This window comes from Helianthus annuus, chromosome 7, assembly GCF_002127325.2.
Source record: "Helianthus annuus cultivar XRQ/B chromosome 7, HanXRQr2.0-SUNRISE, whole genome shotgun sequence".
Taxonomy (NCBI): Eukaryota; Viridiplantae; Streptophyta; class Magnoliopsida; order Asterales; family Asteraceae; genus Helianthus; species Helianthus annuus.
This window is the reverse complement of record NC_035439.2, coordinates 85676850-85700018: the sequence shown is the minus strand read 5'-3', so window position 1 is coordinate 85700018 and position 23169 is coordinate 85676850.

Below are 23169 nucleotides of genomic sequence, written 5' to 3'. Positions count from 1 at the left end.
CCAAGTAAGTAAGAAGTAAACACATGCACGAGCTATGAAGTCTAGAATGTTGAGCCTTGCACTTGGAGTGTAGTGTCGTTGTGGTCCGTTTAATACAAATAAGGTTATAGTCTGCTTTTTCTCAAAAAGACTTTTCTTTTTAAAACCGAGTTCGCTATAACCAATGGATTTGATACCAGTCGGTCATACCCTCAATTTCCACATGCGGAGTACTACCGCGAGGCGTGTGACTGACCAGGATCATGCCACCAATCATATTGAACAATCATTTAAAATATAGTAAATTCACCACCAAAATACGAGTAGTGACTAAAGTTCAAAGTCCAAAAGCAATATTAAAGTTAACAGCGGAAGCATTAAGTTTAACAATCCAAAGACAAAAATTTTAAGTTCATAGATAATTATTTAGAACCAACATTGGTTCCACGCAACCACTACACTCCCCTGCTGCAAGCTCCCGAGCTATACCTACGGACCTGCAAAACATGCAGTAGGGTGTCAACATAAAGTTGGCGAGTTCACGGTTTTGTAGTTTTCTTATTTCCAAAAACGTGTGCTGTTAAATTACTCATTTATAATCATGTTATGGGGAGCTACCCCATCTGTAAGCTACTAAACTCCGTAATACCGAATAGTTGTGATTATTGCGTTGTTTTGCCCTGTTTGTCAATGTCTATAATCATTGATGGTTGCCAAGGCATACTAGTTCACGCCGTCCTCCTCGGCACGGTGTGAGATCCTACTAAGCTTGACCCAGGTCCTTGCAGGATCTATACACTAAACAAGGCAAGACGCTTACCAAACCATTCCCTTAACCTCCGACCAGGTAGCCAACATATCTCCATATAGACCATGGAGATATGAATGGTGTAAATCTTTTATTTTATATAGAGAGTAAAATAACGCCAAGACACCACGGACAAATGATAAGGAAGTTTCACCTTCAACATAAGAAACTAGTTATTAATGTCATTAATACATAACCAAATAAAAAGTGCGAAAAGATTAAAAATAAAAAGTATTACACTAAATGCTTGTCTTCACCAAGTGATGTAAGAGACTTTGGCAAACATGGCCTTTGATTGTCAAGAACTCTTACTATCAATCTTGGATCCTGAGACTACTACACACACTCTATGATGGATGATGGATGATGGTGGTGGATGATGGTGTTGTGGTGGTGGTGGAGTGTGGGTGAAGTGGGAGAGAGGTGGTTTGCCAAGGGATGGTTTGCAAGTGAGCCAAGCATCCCTATTTATAGCCTGCACAGAAGCCCGAACACGGCCCCGTGTCCATTGGGCACGGCCCCGTGTCCACCCGTCTTATCTTTCTTCATTAAGTGCAGTTTGTCTGCATTAGTTGACTGATATGCGCAAAATGCAACATATAAATTATATCAAATGTGGCATAAAACTAACCCTTTTTTAGTATTAATGTTGGAAAAAGTGTGTTTTTGTCTTCCTTTTGTATTTTCAGGATTAAATGAGCTCAAATTAACAAAAGAAGCAAAAACACAGCAAAATCTAACATAAATACAAGAAAAGGAGCAAAAGTGGAATGCCCGACCCCTCAACAGCATCTTCCCAAGCTAACCCAAAGACACAGAAGACTGAACACGCCCCGTGCTCAGCGAGCACGGGGCCGTGCCCAAGAAGCAGCAGAAAAGACAAACCTTTAGAAGCTTCTATTGCCCACCACGGGGCCGTGCCCAGTGGACACGGGGGCGTGGTCAGACTCCTGCAGGCGCATTTATTGTAACTGCGAATTACAATTAATGAGGAGAGAGACAAGGATGGACACGGGGCCGTGCCCGAGCTTCTGTTCAGCCTATAAATAGGAGTGCTTGGAGACATTTCAACTCATCCCTTGTCACACCACCTCTCTCACACTTCACCCACCACCCACCACCACCATAACACCATCATCCACCACCATCATCCATTATCCATCATAGAGTGTGTGAGTCATCTTAGGATCCAAGATTGATCGTAAGAGTTCTTGACAATCAAAGGCCATGTTTGCCTAAGTCTCTCACATCACTTGGTGAAGACAAGTGTTTAGTGCAATACTTTTTATTTTTAATCTTTTGCACTTTTTAATTGCTTTTGTATTAATGACTTTAATTACTAGTTTCTTATGTTGAAGGTGATTCTTCCTTATCGTTTGTCCGTGGTGTCTTGGCATTATTTTACTGTCTATATAAAATAAAAGATTTTTACCATTCATATCTCCACGGTCTAAATGGAGGTATGTTGGCTACCTGGTCGGGGGTTAAGGGAACGGTTTGGTAAGAGTCTTGCCGTTGTTCAGCGTTTAGAGATCCTGCAAGGGACCTGGGTCAAATTTAGTAGGACCTCCTTCAATACCCAAAGGTATTGGATGGCGGGGGTCCAAACTCTTTAATCCCCTCATAAGTTAAACTACTATTAAAACTTTAACCCAACTATTTAGGACTGTATCCCTGCTGACTCAGACTACTTAGCTGAGGGTAACGTCGCCTTCAAAAGAGAGGCCTACCACATTATGCATTAATAACTTAATTAATTATCTTTCAATAATCCGACCCTTTAGGATTGTATCCTTGCTGACTCAAACTACTGGGTTGAGGGTAACGTCGCCTTCAAAAGTGGGGCCTACTACAATAACTAAGATAATCTCTTAAACAAGTGTAAAAGTGCGAAAATAATCAAAGGTTACACTAACACACGAGTCGGATCCAAGTGATTCATCTTGTCTATCTGTTTTTATTTTTATTTTTATTTTCAGCATTTTAGTTAGTTTTATTTTCTTAATTTAAAATCTTTTTCTAACATTTTGATTTGATTAGACGTTGAGGATAAACCGGTACTAAAAGCTCTTGTGTCCTTGGAGGACCTCAGTATCTTACCAACACTATACTACGTCCACGATGGGTGCACTTGCCCATATGTGTGTTTAGTGTTAGTAAATATCGTGTTTTATAAATTTAAAACTTGGCTAAAAGTGTAAAAAGGGCTTAAAATATATATCCAAATTATAACACACTTCACGCACATCATTGACCATGCCCCCGTGTCCGCTGGGCACGACCCCGTGTGCAGAAACGTATCTGTACTATCAAGATTTGCTTGGATTCTGCGAATCTTCGCGTTGACCACGGCCCCGTGTCCGGTGGACACGCCCCCGTGTTGGGTGATAAAAGCTTCTACAACTTTGTCTTTTCTGCAGACACTTGGGCAGGCGTGTTCAGCCTCCTGTTCTCTTATTTTTTGCTTGGGGAGATGCTGTCGAGGGGTCGGGCATGCCACGTTTATTCCTTTTCTTGTATTATTGTTAGATTTGGCTGCATTTTTGCTTCTTTTGTTCATTTGAGCTCATTTAATCCTGAAAATACAAAAGGAAGACAAAAGCACACTTTTTCCAACATTAGTACTAAAAAAGGGTTAGTTTTATGCCTCATTTGATGTAATTTATATGTTGCATTTTACACATATCAAATACCCCCACACTTGAATCTTTGCTTGTCCTCAAGCAAAACTCTTTACAATGTACCGTACACTCCCAAATGGAACATGTAGAAGAGAAGGTTTTGGGCTTGTCTTGAGTGTCGGGATTCCAAGATCTTATTTAGGCTTTATTTTTATGTTATTTACAATCCTATTCATTATGATTTATTTATAACATTTTCATAATAGAAATTATTTATTTGGGCATAACATGCCTCTTTAAAATTCCATTTATATACAAGTTCACATACCTCACGGGAGATCACTCAACATTCGGCCGAAGATGTATTTTTGTGAAACACTCGAGAGCGGCATGGAACTTACTTCTACCATATGCTTACCAAGCAATCAATCCTCCTCCTTTTTAACTATAAACCTTTGTAGATATCAAGAGGACTTTTGGGGAAGGGTTAGGCTTGGGTTAAAGGTAGGTGGTTAGGTTAGTGGTTAGTAGAAAAGGGCGAAAGGCGTAAAAAGCGTCGGTTTTCGTAAAACTTTTTGTTTCTGTGACTTTTTATTTTAATGAAGCATTTTCAAACAAAGTTTCTTTTTGTTGAACTTGTTTGTTTATTGCTAGGCTTCATAACATTTTTTTTTATAAGAAACCGAGCTTGTTACTAAAATAAAGGGTTTAAAATGAAAAAGGGTTTTGGCGGATAAAGGGTGTTTGTTTTGAGGGTTTAGAAATGAAAAGGTTTAGGCTCAAAGGGGTTAACTAGGTGGATTTTGGGTAGGTGGTAAAAAAAAAGAAAAAGAATGGTGTTGAAAGAAAAAGGGTTAGTCCTAATGCCTCCATTATTTACTTACTTGGGTTTAAGTTGATAAGGACCGGGAATGTATCGTCATGGCAAGTTCTAGAGTTGTAAGAAACCAAGCGGCTATTCACACAAGAAACGAAAAATGAGCATTGAGTTTAAAGATGTATATATTTGTATGCTCAATAAAGGCTCAAAACTCACTTTTTATAGGAATGGGTTTTTATGTGATCAAGTATATATAATCAAATTTTAACTAGATTTGTTATGCCTTTTTATAATTTTCTTATGCTGGTTCTTTTTATCACGACGCTATCGGTTGTAAATTGATAAAGACAAAACCTGTTTAGAACTTGTTATTCCCAATTTAAACCAAGACAAGTAAAAAAAATAAAAAACGAAAAGTTTTTTGAAAAAAATTTGGGGTGTTTAGCGGTTCCAATAGAGTTTTGTGTAAGGCTTGTAATTAGGACTTGCAAAATTCAAGGTTTTAGCATCCCCCCCACACTTAAATTACACATTGTCCTCAATGTGTCCCAAAAATAAGTTTTTAGGTTGATTGAATGTGTAAAAAGGTGTAAAAAAGCAAAAATTTATGTTACTGGGCATCTGGACACGGCCCCGTGTTCAGATTGCCAGTAACAGAGGATAACATAAAGTAACAGAAGGATGGGCACGGGGGCATGTTCAGTGAGCACGCCCCGTGTCCAGGTACCTGAACTGGGCATTTTTCTACAGATGGTTGAGCACGGGGCGTGTTGGTTGGACACGGCCCCGTGCTGAACTTGCTGTAATGAAGAAAAATTGTCGTGTGGCTCTGTTTTTGTGCATGGGGTGTTGGTTCAAGCTTCCCTTAGTATCCTTCACCATCCCGAGTGTGTTTTACCCATTACAACATCATCCAAACACCAATTTAATTAAAACCATCATTCCATTAATTAGAGAGAGAGAGAGTTACACAATCGTTCCTAATAAACTAAAGCTTTAGATAAATAGGTCAGAAAACACAAGAAGAGTAAACCCGATAAGAAGTTCTAGCCTATAGTTTATTCTAATAGCAAAATTTCCAAGAATAATTTTCTCGGTTGGATTCGACTTAAAAAATTTCTTCCTCCGGATATGGGTCCCTCACACGTCGGCGAGTCACTCTTCTATCTCCCTAGGGAGAAGGAAGGTGGGCTCATTGGCATCATTTTGAAGGGGTGTAACTTCCACCGGGACTTCTTGCAAGTTGTCAAGTGGAGGTTCCGCGGGGATGTCATCCCATCTGGTAGGATTGTTGACTCCAAGTGCTAGGTTCCAATCCTCTTGAGGGAGGATTGGTTCCGTGGGAGGTGTCACAAGAGTGTTCAACCTCTGGTGCAAGAGGTTGATTTCTTGAAAACTGCTTTCCAACCCCACCGTAAGATAATTTATACGGTCTATTAGGACCTCCTCTAACGATGTCATCTCATCAAGAGCTTCACGTAATGCCATCACGTAGCGTACGAGAGTTGCTTCAATTGAAGACCTTCTTTCTCTTCTACTGTTTCTGGAATGTACTGACGAAGTTCCACTGTTTTGGCTTGACATTCTACGAACATAAACTGAAAAGAGTTCATTTTAATGAAACAGTAACCTTGGACACAGCCCCGTGCTCAATGAGCACGGCCCCTTGTTCACTTGTCTGCAGATTTTTGGAACAAGGAATTTTGGAGTTTTAAATTATTTTTATAACTTTTAGAACATTTTTAAGCAAAAATAACTTAAAACAATGTTGTAGTACTTGTTTTTAACAAGATTCCTTAATTAAAAATCTAACAAACATCACAATAAAGCTTATACCATGCTGAAGTCAAGCTTTTATGGAGGTGTTTTGGAGAAGAAGGTAGTAGACAAAAGTAGAAAAGACAAGATGGTTGTTGGGAACCTTCTTTAGAATTTACCTAGGATGGTACGTGTGAAGATCCACAAAATCTCTGTCTTTTGGAGTGGTCCAAATGTGCAGGAATCTTGGTTGCATTTATAGAAAACGACAGCAAGCTGCATACGGCCCCGTGTCGGCTGGACACGGCCCCGTGTGCAGACAAGAGCCTGACACATTTTGTCCGTATTCTGACACAAAGTCAGACGGGAATCTTTTGGTGGACACGGGGGCGTGCTGACCTGGACACGGCCCCGTGTCTAGAGGCTGCTTATGAAGTTTTGTCTATTGATGTGCACAAAATGCAACATATAAATTACATCAATTGAGGCATAAACTAACCCTTTTTAGTACTAATATTGGAAAAAGTGTGCTTTTGTCTTTCTTTTGTACTTTCAGGATTAAATGAGCTCAAATAAACAAAAGAAGCAAAAATACAGCTAAATCTAACATAAATACAAGAAAAGGAACAAACGTGGTGTTGATGCATGGAATGTCTGTTGACTACGTCTACATGAAGTCTTAGGTTAAGATAGGTCAATATAGGGTCTAGAAAGTCAAAAACATGTTTTATATATGTAGTTTCGCTTGAATGTCATATGTGTAAAAGGTTTCGCTTGAGTGTCAAATAGGTTTCGCTTCTAGGGTATTGCAGAGGTTTCGCTTGAAGGTCATGTCTTACAAGCGGAACCACATGAACTATATATAGGCAAGTTGAAGCGAAACATAAAGGGTGGTGGTTAAACATTGAAGCGAAACTGTTGAGAGCTTTAGGTGTGAAACTCTGTCAAAATTACATCAGAAAGCAATAAAAGAGAAGGAATTGAATAGGAAAGTTGTTGTTACGTCATTTACGTTGATTCCGCCTTCGTACATGAAGATGAACGTTCTCTACTGACTATTCAGGGTCGGAACACGGTCCAACAAGTGGTATCAGAGCTCAGGACGAGGAGTTCATACTACTACAGCTGAAATCTGCAGAATTCTCTCTTTTCTACTCACTTTCTCTCATACTTTTTCAGTTTGAACTGGTTTCTACGGTTGAAATGGCCTGAATTTTGACTATATTGTGTGATATACAGTAATAACAAACCCTAGAAAGTCTCAGGTTAAAATTCGGACTAAAACCTGGTGAAAACTGGTTAGAACTAGGTTCCGCTTATACGGACATCGAAGGTTCCGCTTGAAAGACCTAGTTTTACTTGAAGGTTTCGCTTGAAACGACATAGGTTCTGCTTGAAATACCTACTTCCGCTTGTAGTTTCCGCTTGAACGAACAGTTTAGGATTCTCTTGAACAGACTTTCGCTTATTCGTACCATATAGTTCCGCTTGAAGGAACAATTAGTTTCGCTTGTAGTGACAGTCTGCTAGTTCCGCTTATACGAACTCTAGTGGTTTCGCTTATCTGTCACTCAATATACTTTCGCTTATCAGCCATACTGTTTCGCTTATTTGTCACAGTTTTCAAAAACTTGAAAATTTTTCTAAGTGTTGATTGATTTTGCAGGTACGTTCACGATGGATGATATTTTCTTGAACCCGTTCAGCGAGATGTACGCTTTCACAGGAAATTCCGGAAACGATGATACTTCATCAAGCAAAGAAAATGAGAATCCACCGAAAGAAAAGAAAAAGGAAGCTTGGGAATCGGAAAGTGCCTTGGGAACATTCAATAGACCCCCAAAGCTTATGGCTATCGAGGAGTACAGTCGGTGGTCTAGGAAGTTTGAAGATTGGCGGATGGCATTCGCATTTCCCAGCTGGAAAAGTTTGAAGAACGGTTATGCAAATGGAAACAAAAATGGTGAAGCGTTCAGATCTGCTGAAGAGATTGATGCATTTGTAGCCGAGCAAAAGTGTGTAGCTTTGTTGTTCCAATCTGTCCGAGAAGACATTATTTCCTTGATTGATTATTCAAACGCTAAAGATCTGTGGAACAAACTTAAAGCAAAATGTTTAGGAAGCGAGGAAATTGTGAAAAACAAACGAAAACTTCTTAGAAAAGAATTTGATCTTTTTGGATGTCTAAAGAACGAGTCGGTTTATAAAATGATAGAAAGATTTGGTCATCTGAAGCTGGAATTAGCACGACATGATATCACATATCCTGAGGATGAGCTTATCGACAAATTGTTTGATTCATTACCGGACGAGATGGATTGGAGATACTATGCGCTGATGTTGAAGAATACCATAAAGGCACCAGAAAAGTTGACATTAGATTTGTTGATTGAAAAACTCGAGAGTCACGAGTTGGAGTTGAAGAAGACATACAAAGTCAATCACTCATCTTATCAGCAAAATCTGGATCTTTATTATCCGAAAAGCATGATGCCAAAAGCAACTTCTCCAAAAACTGCATTTTCTGCTGAGAATGTGTCGACAGCAAGCAAAGAAAGTCAAAGCAGTCAAAGCAGTGGAAGTCACAGTGGTTATCATGGTGGATCTTCATCATCTGCAAGTCATTCTGATGCAAAATTTTCATGCAACATCGCAATAGATTTGAAGAATGCACAGAATTTTGACGAGGAGTCGGCTAAGCAACAAATGGTCTTCTTGGCGTCGGTGTTAGAATCATATGAAGGGTTGGTGGCTGGTAAGATCGGGAACACAAATCTGACAAAAGAAGATTATGATCAGATAGATCCCGAAGAAATGGAGTTGATCGATATTCGTTGGGCGATGGCCAGTGCTGTTCGCAGAGCACAACGCTTCATGGAAATTACCGGCAGAAAGACAATCGGTGGTCCGTCTACTAAGTTGGGGTTCGATAAATCCAAAGTGACGTGTTTCAAGTGTAAGCAGAAGGGTCACTTTAAACGAGAATGCAAAAATGCTTATGCTGATGAGTCGGAAAACCCTTTCAGAGATGATTATTACAAGAAGGCGATTTATCATCAGAATAAATCTGAGCCGCCTAGATTGAAGCAGTCTGAAGAGAACAGAGAGAAATCTAGAGCTCTAGCGGTGATTTATGATGATGAGGGGTATGATTGGAGTAAAGAGATTCTACCAGAAGAAGATGCGGTTGGTTCCGCATTCATGGCGAATAACGATGAACCTATTCCGTGGAAAGATGATCGTACTGAAGAGCAGAAGTATTGCTATCGGAAAATGATTGCTGAAAACAGAATCATCAGAATTTCTCGTATCTATCTAAAAGCGAGAAGAGCGAGAAGATGGGATCCGGACAGGGAGTGTTATCTTGATGAGTATGGAAATATTGCGATTGATGACAAAACGCTCGATCTGGAAGCCATCATCAAGGAGATAAAAGAAGATGATGAGTATTGGCAACACAAATGGTGGGGGAACTCCAACCGAGAAAATGAAAGAAGAAGAGAAAGTAAAAGAGAGAAAGGAGAAAGAAGAGAAAGAGAAAAAGGAGAAAGAAGAGATCGAGAAAGCAAAGCAGATTGATACCGGCATTATCGATACAACACAGGAGTTGACGGCAGAGAACATGGGAAAAATGGCTGACAAAGTGCTAACTGCTAAAGCACTTGAGGTAGACTCTAACTCCGTGTCTGAGTCAAAAGGCCAGGTCAGTCCAAACTCGTCAACAAATGTGTCAGGTAAAAAGATCGAAGGAAATGCTGATTGCAAAAATTGCAACAAAGAATGCAAGTTTTGTAACACTGTCACGTATCTCAACGGTGAGAAAGTTAAAGATCTGACAGCAAAGGTCAGAAGCGTTGAGAATCAGATTCTTGCGCGTGACAAAACAGTTAAAGCTTCAACTGAACGGATTAAAGAATTAACTGCTCAAATTGAAACAGATAAAATTGAACATGAAAAGGTTAAACAAGAAAATGAAAAGTTAATTTTTGAAAACCGTCAGATTTCTGAAAAATTTGAAAAACTCAAAAGCATAGTAAAAGATAGTGATGATCGAAATGGTAAAACTTTTAAAGAAAACGAACATCTAAAAGCTATGCTGAGAGTAAAAGAAGAATCAATTAACAAACAACTAGATGAAATCGCTAAATTGAAATTAAAATTTCAAGAGGCTGAAATTGAAAACGAGTGAATCCAGTTGAAGCTTAACAGTTATAGCTCTGCAAGCTTTGTTTTGCAACATATTGTTCCAAAACCCATTGGCAAAAACAAAGCTGGCGAAGACATGTATTCTGATGGAACCGGTGTGGGTTTTCACAAAGTTCCACCGCCGATTTTGGATAACTACACGAAAAAGCAATCTGTTTTGGTTGAACTTGAGGAAGAAAGTGAAGTTAAACTTCCGGAGTACATTGATGTCACGTTCACATCTTCCAGTGACGATAGTGTCCAAAATGATATTGTAAAAGGTGTTGTTGAAAATGTGTTTAAAACAGACAGTGACACTACTGAGGAAGATGGGTGTTTCTTGGACAAATACATTCTGAAATAAAAGTCTAAGAACAACTTAAATGATGAACCTGATCTTATCATGTACAAGATGTCGGGATCGGATAAGTTGTTTTCGGATTCAGAGTTTCCAATTGAAAATGTAAACATGAACAAATTGACAAATGTTTTCAAGTTGGTCGAAGTCGAATTGTCAGAAGTGAACAAATTGAGTCAAACGAAGAGTAAAATGAGGTTTGAGAAAGAAAAGGTTTACAACAAGAAATCTGTTCCACCGCGTTTTAATAACAACAGAAACAACTGGTCGGGTGGTTATCAGGGGGTAAATCGTATCAGAAAAGAAATGTTCCAAACAAGAGATTTGTCGAGACGAAAAAGTTTGTGAATAGTTCGAGTTCACTTGCTAATCAAGTTGGTCACATTGCACGAAAGTTCACTTGCTAAACAAGAGTTCTTTGAGAAAAGAGCTTCTCAGTCTCAGTCTGAAGGCACAAGTCGAGTGACTGATACTCGAACTTGTTTTAGATGTAATCAAGTTGGTCACATTGCACGAAAGTGTACCAATGTGAAGCCTAAGACTGAAACCGTGAAGACTCAACAGAAGAAAGTTGACGTGAAGGGAAAAACACCAATCGTTGTTGAGAAAAAGAGTGTGAAAAATGAACCCGTAAAGAAGTTAGTAACTAAAAACGACAAATTTTACAAAAGCGTTGCATTATCTCAACAAGTTTGGAAACCCAAAATTGAAAAGAAAATTTCAACTTCTAAAGTGAAAAAGGCTGAAGAATCAATTACGGTTGATTATGATGCAAATTTTCCACCTCTCAAGGCTAAAAAATTCAAAATTCAAATTGCGAGAGTCAAGGTTACACCTAAGGCTGATGAGGCCTAGGTGGACTCGATGTTTGACTAAACAGTTTAAACTGCCGGAGCTTCCTGGATCGCGAAGCATGAATCGGCATCTTTCTTGAAGTTGTTTAAGTGATGATTTGTTATGTGCAGGATCTTCCAAAACTTGTATCCAGATGGATCATGGATAGTGGAGCGTCAAGACATATGACAGGGAAGACCGCGTTGCTGTATGATGTGAGAAACATTAATGGTGGTTACGTAGGTTTTGCTGGCAATCAAGGAGGAAAGATTATAGGTGAAGGAACGTTATCCAATGGAATCATAACGTTTGACAGAGTTAACTACATCGCTGAGCTGGAGAACAACTTGCTGAGTATCTCCCAGATCTGTGACAGGATGTATACTACTCACTTCACTGACAAAGAATGTTTGATCTTGAAACCGGGATTTGTGATACCTGAGGAATGGATCATCATGAGGGCACCAAGAGTCAATGATCTGTACGTGTTGGACATGAGTGTAGCTACTACAACCACGGGTCAGGCTCATTGTTTTGTGTCCAGAGCAACTGAGAAAGAATCAAGATTGTGGCACCGGAAGATGGGACATATACATCTTAGAAAAATGAATCATTTGGTGCATAACGATTTGGTCACAGGAGTTCATGTCAAAGGTTTTCATCTAGAAGGGGAGTGCATTAGCTGTGTCAAAGGAAAACAGAAGAAAAAGTCACACCCTACAAAGCAAGTCAATTCAGTTTCAAGACCATTGGAAAGACTTCACATGGATTTGTTTGGTCCGGTAAATGTCAAAAGTATTACAGGAGATTACTACTGTTTGGTCGTGACTGATGATTATTCCATATTTTCGTGGGTTTCATTTTTGAAATCGAAAGATGAAACGTTTGACAGTTTGATGGCGTTGTTTAAAAGGATTGAGAATCTGTACCAGAGACCTATCAGTAGTATTAGAAGTGATAATGGTACTGAATTCAAAAATAGTAAGATGGAAGAATTTTGTGATGAAAGAGGTATACTGCATGAGTTTAGTGCTCCGTACACTCCGCAGCAGAATGGAGTCGCAGAACGCAAAAACCAGACACTAATCGAGATGGCTAGAACTATGCTCGCAGATTCAAAATTACCAATTAATTTCTGGGCTGAAGCTGTTTCCGCCGCATGCTATACTCTCAACAGGGTTCTTACTGTCAAGAAGTTCAACAAGACGTGTTTTGAGCTAATCAATAACCGCAAACCAAATTTGAAGTATCTAGAACCGTTCGGGTCACCCTGTACAGTTATAGAGCCTCATGGAAAGTTTGGTCCGAAGAGCATTGAGGGAATATTTGTTGGTTATGCCAATCCATTGCTACGTGTCTTCGTTCCAAGTGAGAAGCGGATTATTGAAGCAGCGAATGTTGAATGTCAAGGTTACACTATGCCGCCACAGAATCCTGGTGATTCATGGCGTTATCATTATGATAAACTTTGGGATTCGTTTAACATGAGAGAAGAATCAGAGGAAGATGAAGATTTCTTTGATGAGCTGGATATTTTGCGAGAGTATGAGTCGCAACTCAGGTTCCCAGCGGAGTATTCTAGAAGACCTCGAGAAACTTCAAATGATGATGAAGCAGGTCCTAGCAATGCTGGTGAACATGATGATGAAGTTGCTCCTGGTAATCAGTCGGAGGTGAATGATAATCAAGAAGCTGAGAACATGCCAGTATTTGATCATGGTGATTCAGATTCTGAGGGGGAGCAGATCCAGATATCAAGTCAAACAAACCAAGTTGGTGAACAAGATGCAGATCAGAATGCTCCTAATCTGGAGGGAAATGTAGATGTTCCAAGCTTGCCAAGAACTCTTTCATATCATCCAGAGGAGTTGATTATAGGAGAATTGCAAACAGGCGTTCGCACGAGACGTCAAATTGACCAGGGCCTTACATGTTTTTATTCTACAGTAGCACCTTTACAAACTGAATTTTCATTGAGTTGTTTTATCTCGCAGGTCAAACTGAGAACTTACAAAGAGGCGCTTACTGAAGACTCTTGGGTCATAGCAATGCAAGAAGAGTTAAGTCAGTTTGAAAAGTTGGGAGTGTGGAAGTTAGTGGATTTGCCGGATGGTCAAAGGAAAATCAATACAAAATGGGTATTCAAGTGTAAGAGAGACGACAGAGGGGTGGTTGTAAGGAACAAAGCTTGACTCGTTGTTCAGGGCTTTAGTCAACAGGAGGGGATTGATTTTACAGAAGTCTATGCTCCTGTAGCACGACTAGAGGCAATCAGAATTTTCCTAGCATTTGCGTCTTGGAAGAACTTCAAAGTATATCAGTTGGATGTTAAATCGACGTTTCTTTATGGGAAGGTCAAAGAGGAGGCTTATGTCGGTCAGCCGCCGGGATTTACAGACCCAATCCACAAAAACAAAGTTTATCTGCTGGACAAAGCGTTGTATGGTCTACATCAGGCACCGAGAGCCTGGTACGAGACTTTATCTCAACACCTACTCGCTAACCAGTTCATACGTGGAAAAGTGGATGCCACTCTCTTCACTAAAGTCGTTGATGGTCATCTTCTGATAGTACAGATTTACGTAGACGATATAATTTTTGGGTCAACGAATGAGAAATTGTGCAAAGATTTCGAACAGGTAATGAAACAAAAATTCGAAATGTCATCAATGGGGGAGATGAAATTCTTTCTGGGTCTACAAGTTGAACAACTAGCTGAGGGAATTTTCATTCACCAGACGAAGTACGTGCATGATATTCTAGAGAAATTTGGAATGTCAAGTTCTACTCCAGCTGCTACCCCACTTGCGACTAATCATGGGATTCACCCAGATCTCACCGGAGACAGGGCTGATGAAACGTTCTACCGTTCCATGATAGGTTCTTTGATGTATTTAACTGCTTCACGTCCTGATATCATGTACCCAACGTGCCTCGCAGCAAGATTTCAGTCTAACCCGAGAGCATCGCATATGATTATTGTCAAGAGGATATTACGTTACCTGAAAGGTACTCCGTCATTGGGGTTATGGTATCCTAGGAAAGGCGATTTTACGCTCGAAGGGTATTCCGGTTCGGATTTCGGATGCTGCAAAGTTAACGCGAAATCAACAACTTCAGGATGCAAGTTCTTTGGTCCTAGATTGGTTACTTGGCAGTGTAAGAAACAAATGTCTGTGGCGTTATCTACATGTGAAGCGGAGTATGTTTCTGCTAGCAGTTGCTGCTCTCAGATCCTGTGGATACAGCAACAGATGCGCGACTACGGTTTGCAGTTTCTTAACACACCTCTGTTTGTTGATAATGAGGCCGCAATTAACATTACTAAAAATCCAGTACATCACGCTAAAACTAAACATATAGAAAGTCGTCATCACTTTATTCGCGATTGCTTCGAGAAAAAGTTGATACGAATTGAGAAAATCCACACTGACGAACAAAAAGCTGATTTGCATACCAAAGCTTTTGATAAAAATCGGTTTCAATATTTGTTAAAACTTAATGGTATGAAATTGCTTTCGGTGTCGGATGGAATTGTGAGCGTTGATGAGAGTACTGTTGCGGATGAAGACGAGAAACAATTTGCAATGGTTTGTCGCTTTTTTACGTGTTTTGGTATTTAGGGGGAGTAGATAGTTGTAAATAGATAAATTTTCAGAACATACAAAAACAATACAAAATGCAAAAAAATACAAAAACATGAGAAAATTGAAAAAAGAGCTTGTGTATATAGGGAAAATGATAGTACATCGGCTAGACAATTACAGTATGCTAAAGATTTGTAAAGTCTAAATGAGTTAAACAATCTCACTGATGATGTGTCGATAGGTTTTTACACATTTAGTAGATTTATTCGGGATATAAACCTAAAATTTCAAACTTGTGAAATTCGTGGGGAACACTACTTGGATATATAGGTAACCCCTGAAATCTCGTTTGAAAGGTCTCGTATTCTGATATACTAGGTTTTTATACTCAATGATGTCTGGGGTATTATTCTGGGACTTCTGCTGAACGGAAGTTCTGACCTAGTCCTTGCCTAATACTTTCACCAAATGCTTGAAACACAGCATAAACCCTCGGCATGCAGATGAAACACTAAAATTGATAGTCGCTGCTGTTGGATCTAAAAGATCCTCTAAAGGGGACATACTGAAAAGTCGAAGCTGATATCTCTCTGCGTATACGGAAGTATCGACCTGAGATCCCTCGACCCTCGCATACCTAATTTATGAACAGATATCATTGTAGTATACTCACCTGTAAGACTGAATATTGGGATTCTGGATACGGGAGTATATTCAAGAGGTGGGACACATGAATTGGACTAAGTTCATAAAACATCTAAATCGTATCCTGAATAGATTGAAATCTGCGTGAGAATTTAAGATGGATCAGTATATCGACAATCGAGGTGAATTGTTTAAGTCTGAGCATGTAATTAAGCTTAACGGTACTAGTAATTTGTCAGAAAAGCTTATATGATTCCCTGACACGCTCGTCAAAAATAAGTTTGTATATAGTTCAATTTCTTTATTTTCCGCAATTTAAGTTTTTATGTTATTTCATTTCCTAGTTTAGATCACGTCATAAAATCCAAAAGATTTTTCAATTCTGCTTTAGCTTAGACAAACCAGAGTGGAAAGTTGATTGTCTGATTCTCGAGATTGAAGCAGATGCAGGAGATTCTGAGCTGAAGAATGAGGAGAGCTTACTTTGTTGGGGTTTGAAATGTTTTCAAAGTTAAAACAAGTTCATTAAGTTGATACTTGTTACATTGTTTTAGAAAATGTGAAAATGTTTTTACAAAAATCAGTTTGATTCGTCAAATGATCAACCAAGTTCATTAAATTGAACTTGGTCGATTAATTGAGTATCAGGGTCATTAACTTGAACCTGAATACTTGAGTGGATTTCTATAAGCTGATTGAATTTGTATTTGTGATTTATTTGTTGAAAAGATAGATTGTTATGTTATTGGTTGAGTAACAGGTTTGGACTTCATTATTCCCAACGGAAGCTAAATGTTAAAGCTTAAACTAGAAACCTCAGATCACAACATACTGAGAGGGGGAGTCTGTGAAAGGGGGAGTCTGTGAAAGGGGGAGTCTGGATCAACAGCTAAGGGGAGTCTGAAGATGGAGTCAGGATGTGATTTAAAACCTGTGAAGATAAAGTGCTTATGATGAGAAGACAGGGAATTGGAGAAAAGACCAAGTCTGAAGACTCAGGAACTGGAGACTGCTGAAGACTACGTCAACATCCAAGGGGGAGTCTGTTTATGCATGGAATGTCTGTTGACTACGTCTACATGAAGTCTTAGGTTAAGATAGGTCAATATAGGGTCTAGAAAGTCAAAAACATGTTTTATATATGTAGTTTCGCTTGAATGTCATATGTGTAAAAGGTTTCGCTTGAGTGTCAAATAGGTTTCGCTTCTAGGGTATTACAGAGGTTTCGCTTGAAGGTCATGTCTTACAAGCGGAACCACATGAACTATATATAGGCAAGTTGAAGCGAAACATAAAGAGTGGTGGTTAAACATTGAAGTGAAACTGTTGAGAGCTTTAGGTGTGAAACTTTGTCAAAATTACATCAGAAAGCAATAAAAGAGAAGGAATTGAATAGGAAAGTTGTTGTTACTTCATTTACGTTGATTCCGCCTTCGTACATGAAGATGAACGTTCTCTACTGACTATTCAGGGTCGGAACACGGTCCAACACGTGGCATGCCCGACCTCCCGACAGCATCTTCCCAAAAGCAAAACAAGAAGACAGAAGGCTGAGCATGCCCCGTGCTCTGTGAGCACGGGGGCGTGCCCAAGTGTCAGCAGAAAAGAAAAAGTGATAGAAGCTTCTACTGCCCACCACGGGGCCGTGCTCAGCGGACACGGGGGCGTGGTCAACTGTTGCAGACACATTTAATGAAATTGCGAATTGCAATTAATGAAGAGAGAGACTCGGATGGACATGGGGCCGTGCCCAGGCTTCTGTTCAGCCTATAAATAGGAGTGCTTGGAGCTCTTGCAACTCATCCCTTGGCACACCACCTCTCTCACACTTCACCCTCCACCCACCACCATCAAAACACCATCATCCACCACCATCATCCATTGTCCATCATAGAGTGTGTGAGTCGTCTCGGGATCCAAGATTGATCGTAAGAGTTCTTGACAATCAAAGGCCATGTTTGCCTAAGTCTCTAACATCACTTGGTGAAGACAAGTGTTTAGTATAATATTTTTTATTTTTAATATTTTGCACTTTTTAATTGGTTTTGTATTAATGACTTTAATTACTAGTTTCTTATGTTGAAAGTGATTCTTCCTTATCGTTTGTCCGTGGTGTCTTGGCATTATTTTACTGTCTATATAAAATAAAAGATTTTCACCATTCATATCTCCATGGTCTATATGGAGGTATGTTGGCTACCTGGTCGGGGGTTAAGGGAACGGTTTGGTAAGAGTCTTGCCATTGTTCAGTGTATAGATCCTGCAAAGGACCTGGATCAAATTTAGTAGGACCTCCTTCAATACCCACCGGTATTGGATGGCGGGGGTCCAAACTCTTTGATCCCCTCATAAGTTAAACTACTATTAAAACTTTAACCCGGCTACTTAGGACTGTATCCTTGCTGACTTAGATTACTTAGCCGAGGGCAACGTCGCCTTCAAAAGAGGGGCCTACCACATTATGCATTAATAACTTAATTAAGTATCTTTCAATAATCCGACTCTTTAGGATTGTATCCTTGCTGACTCAAACTACTTGGTTGAGGGTAACGTCACCTTCAAAAGAGGGCCTACTACAATAACTAAGATAATCTCTTAAACAAGTGCAAAAGTGCGAAAATAATCAAAGGTTATACTACACACGAGTCGGATCCAAGTGATTCATCTTGTATATCTGTTTTTACTTTTATTTTCTTTTTCAGCATTTTAGTTAGTTTTATTTTTCTAGTTTAAAAATCTTTTTCTAACATTTTGATTTGATTAGACGTTGAGGATAAACCGGTACTAAAAGCTCTTGTGTCCTTAGACGACCTCGGTATCTTACCAACACTATACTACGTCCACGATGGGTGCACTTGCCCATATGTGTGTTTAGTGTTAGTGAATATCGTGTTTATAAATTTAAAACTTGGCTAAAAAGTGTATAAAGGGCTTAAAATATACACGTAAATTATATACACACTGACACGCATCAAGTTTTTGGCGCCGCTGCCGGGGACATAAGGATTTTAAGAAAGTTAGGAATCAGCGGCCTAATCATTTTTTCTATTTTATTTTATTTTTTTAGGATTTTCTTAGTTTTTCAGCTTCTGCAGAACTCAGCACGGGCCGTGCCCGCTGAACACGCCCCGTGCCCAATCATTGGAACTGGCAATCCTGTTTTAAGTCAGACAGTAAGCTGAACACGGGGCCGTGCCCACTCAACACGCTCCCATGCCCAAGATTCAGTTACTGAAAACAGAACCGTAAGATCCCGACGGTTGGTAATTTCTGACACAAACATGAGTGATAATGATAATTTTTACTTTCGGCAATCTTATGCTACATGGTGTCATTTATGTGGTGGCGGTCATAAAGAATTAGAATGCTATTTTCTAAACTATAAGCCCCACTATATAGACCCATCATTTTCCTGTAGCCTTAAGAGGGGCGAAAGTAAAAATAATCCTTATCTCTCCCTCGAATGTGCTCAACCAGATATTCTAGGAGAAATGCTCCTCGACGAACTATTTCAACTTGAAGATCTAGTTCTTAATTGGTTAAAAGAACTTAAGGTGGATTTCCTTAATTCATCTCAAGACGATGACCAAGAAGAATTGTTGTGTTCGCATTCAAATAAAAACAACCTCGTTGCTCCCAATAATACCTTCCACTCTAGCGAGGACTTGGACGATAGCCGTCCCTGTGCCGATTGTGCCGTGAAGGACTCCCAATCGACTTCGTTCGGTGCATACATAGACCTGAGCGATTCGGCATACACCTTCTTTAACGAGAGCCCGGAAAAGGGTTGGACTTGTCCACCTACATTTAGCATAGGAATCACCCTCACCGACAACCTCTTGCGTTCTCGTCTTAGTCTAGAGCAATTAAGGTATCTTAGGCACTTTGGGGTTGTTCCATCCAGTAAGGAACCGCCTGATCCGGATAAGTTCCTTGAAAATAGGCAACTTCCATAAGACAGCTTCCAGACACGGGGTCGTGCCCAGGTCAACACGCCCCCGTGTCCACCAAAAGATTCTCTTCTGATCTCATCAGAATATGGACAAAAATGTGTCAGGATTCTTTCTGCACACGGGGCCGTGCCCAGCCAACACGGGGTCGTGCCCAGCCAACACGGGGCCGTGCCCAGCATGCTGTCGTTTTCTATAAATGCAGCAAGATTCCTGCTCATTTGGACCACTTCAAAAGACAGAGATTCCTGAGATCTTCACTCATACTATCCTAGGTATGTTCTAAAAGAAGGTTCTCAAGAGCCATCTTGCCTTTTCCACTTTTGTTCATTGCCTTCTTTCTCAATTTTCAATCACTACCTCCATTAAAGTTTGGAAGCTTCATGATTCCAACCTTTATTGTGGTATTTGTAAGGTTATTATTCAAGGAATCTTGTTTAAAATAAGTTGTGCAACTTTGTTTTGAATTATTTTGCTTAAAATTAACCTATGAACCAAGAAAATAATTTAAAACTCCAAGATTCCTTGCTTTGACAACCTGCAGACGACTGAACACGGGGCCGTGTTCATTGAACACGGGGCCGTGTCCGAGGGACTGTTTCGTAAAAATTGAGCTCTTTCGGTCTGTTTTCCCAGAATGGCGAGCAGAACAAGCGGAACGTCTTCATCGCACTCAAGGAACAACCGACAGGGGAGGAGGTCATCAATGGCGGAAGACTCTCTTGTAAACTATGTTTACGCCTTAAGAGAATCTATTGATGAAATGACGGGGGTGGAAGAAGCATTGGTCGACCGTATCAATCACCTAACAGTGGGACTGGAAGGGTGTCTCCAGGAGGTCAACCTCTTGCACCAGAGGTTGAACATTCTCGCATCTCCTCCTTTGGTGCCTATAATAACTCAAAGGGCATGGAACGTGGTGCCTGAAGTCATCATACCAGCCGAGTGGTAAACCATGCACCCGGGGCCTCCTCGAGACATTTTACAAGGGGTTCCGGTTGGTGTTTCCCCTCCTCCGCAAGATGTTGAGGAAAACGAAGCCGCCTTCTACCTCACAAGAGAGATAGAAGAATGGCTTTAACAACATCTAGGAAGATAACCCTCGGCCAAGAGTCCTACTACACTCCTACCGGAAAAACAAATTCCGGGATTTTGGCTCTTAATGAGAAAGTAGGACTCCTTATGATAATTTTATGTATCACTTGACCTATCTAGTTTAGGACTTTTAACTTTTTATTTCTCTTCTTTGTTTTTAATTTTCTAGGAACGTTATGTATCTCTCTATGATTTGAATGAAATGATGGTTTTAATGTTTGGATGGTGTTGTAATGAGTAAAACACACTCGGGATGGTCAAGGATAACAAGGGAAACGAGAAACATCACCCCATGCACGAAAACAGGGCCATCCGACAAAAATTTCTTCATTACAGCAAGTTCAGCACGAGCCGTGTCCGTCCAACACGGCTCCGTGCTGCACAATCTGCAGCAATTGCCCAGTTCAGGTAACTGGACACGGGCCGTGTTCATTGAACACGCCCCCGTGTCCAGGCTTCTGTTCCTCTTTACTAAATCTTGTCACTGGCACCTGAACACGGGGCTGTGCCCGGTCACCACGGGGCCGTGTCCAGAGTGCCAGTAACATAAAATTTTGCTTTTAACACCCTTTTACACATTCAATCAACTTAAAAACTTATTTTTGGGACACATTGAGGACAATGTGTAATTTAAGTGTGGGTGGGGGGGGTGCTAAAACTTTGAATCTTGCAAGTCCTAATTAACAAGCCTTACACAAAACTCTATTGGAACCGCTAATCATCCCAAAAATTTTTTTCAAAAAAATTTTTCATTTTTTTTATTGTCTAAGTTTAAGTTGGGAATTTCAAGTTCTAACAAGGTTATATTTTTACAAGTTTACAACCGATAGCGTCGTGATAAAAAGAACCAACATAAGAAAATTGTGAAACGGCATGACAAGCTTAGTTAGAATTTAATTATATATACTTGATCACATAAAAACCCATTCCCACAAAAGTGAGTTTTGAGCCTTTAATTGAGCATACAAATACATATCTTTACACTAAATGCTCATTTTTCGTTTCTTGTGTGAATAGCCGCTTGGTTCGTACGACTCTAGAACTTGCCACGACAATGCATTCCCGGTCCTTACCAACTTAAACCCGAGTAAGTAAATGATGGAGGCATTAGGACTAACCCTTTTTTTTTCTTTCTACACCATTATTTTTCATTTTTTTTACCACCTACCCAAAAATCCCCCTAGTTAACCCCTTTGAGCCTAAACCTTTTCATTTCTTAACCCAAAACAATCACCCTTTTTACCCACCTAAACCTTTTTATTTTTAACCCTTTCTTTTAGTAACAAAGCTCGGTTTTTCTTATGACTTTTCAAAAAATAAATAAATAAATAAATAAATAAATAAAAAGTTGATGAAACCAAATAAACAAACAAGTTCATCAAAATTAACATTTTTTGAAAGAAATGGTTCATCAAATTAAAAAAAAAAATAAAAAGTCTTTAAAAAAACCGATGTTTTTTACGCTTTTCGCCCTTTTACTAACCACTAACCCAACCACCCACCTTTAGCCCAAGCCTAACCCTTCACCCAAAAAGTCCTCTTGATATTTACAAAGGTAGATAGTTTAAAAGGAGGAGGATTGATTGCTTGGCAACCTATGGTAGGAGTAAGTTCCATGCCGCTCTCGAGTGATTCACTAAAAATACACCTTCGGCCGAGTGTTGAGTGATCCACCGTGAGGTATGTGAACTTGTATATAAATGGAATTTTGAAAAGGCATGTTATGCCCTAATAAGTAATTTATCTTGTGAAAAGTTTTTAATAAATCATGACGAATAGGATTGTAAATAAATAAACATAAAACTTAAATGAAGAATCTTGGAAATCCCGACACTCTATGACAAGTCCTAAAACCTTCTCTTCTACCCATTCCATTTGGGAGTGAAAAAGCCACATTATAAAGAGTTTTGCTTGAGGACAAGCAAAGATTCAAGTGAGGGGGTATTTAATGTGCACAAAATGCAACATATAAATTACATCAATTGTGGCATAAAACTAACCCTTTTTTAGTACTAATGTTGGAAAAAGTGTGCTTTTGTCTTCCTTTTGTACTTTCAGGATTAAATGAGCTCAAATGAACAAAAGAAACAAAAATACAGCTAAATCTAACATAAATACAAGAAAAGGAACAAACGTGGCATGCCTGACCTCCCGACAGCATCTTCCCAAAAGCAAAACAAGAAGACAGAAGATTGAACATGCCCCGTGCTCAGTGAGCACGGGGGCGTGCCCAAGAGTCAGCAGAAAAGACAAAGTGATAGAAGCTTCTACTGCCCACCATGGGGCCGTGCTCAGCGGACACGGGGGCGTGGTCAACTGTTGCAGACGCATTTAATGAAATTGCGAATTGCAATTAATGAAGAGAGAGACTCGGATGGACACGGGGCCGTGCCTATGGACACGGGGCCGTGCCCAGGCTTCTGTTCAGCCTATAAATAGGAATGCTTGGAGCTCTTGCAACTCATTCCTTGGCACACCACCTCTCTCACACTTCACCCTCCACCCACCACCATCACAACACCATCATCC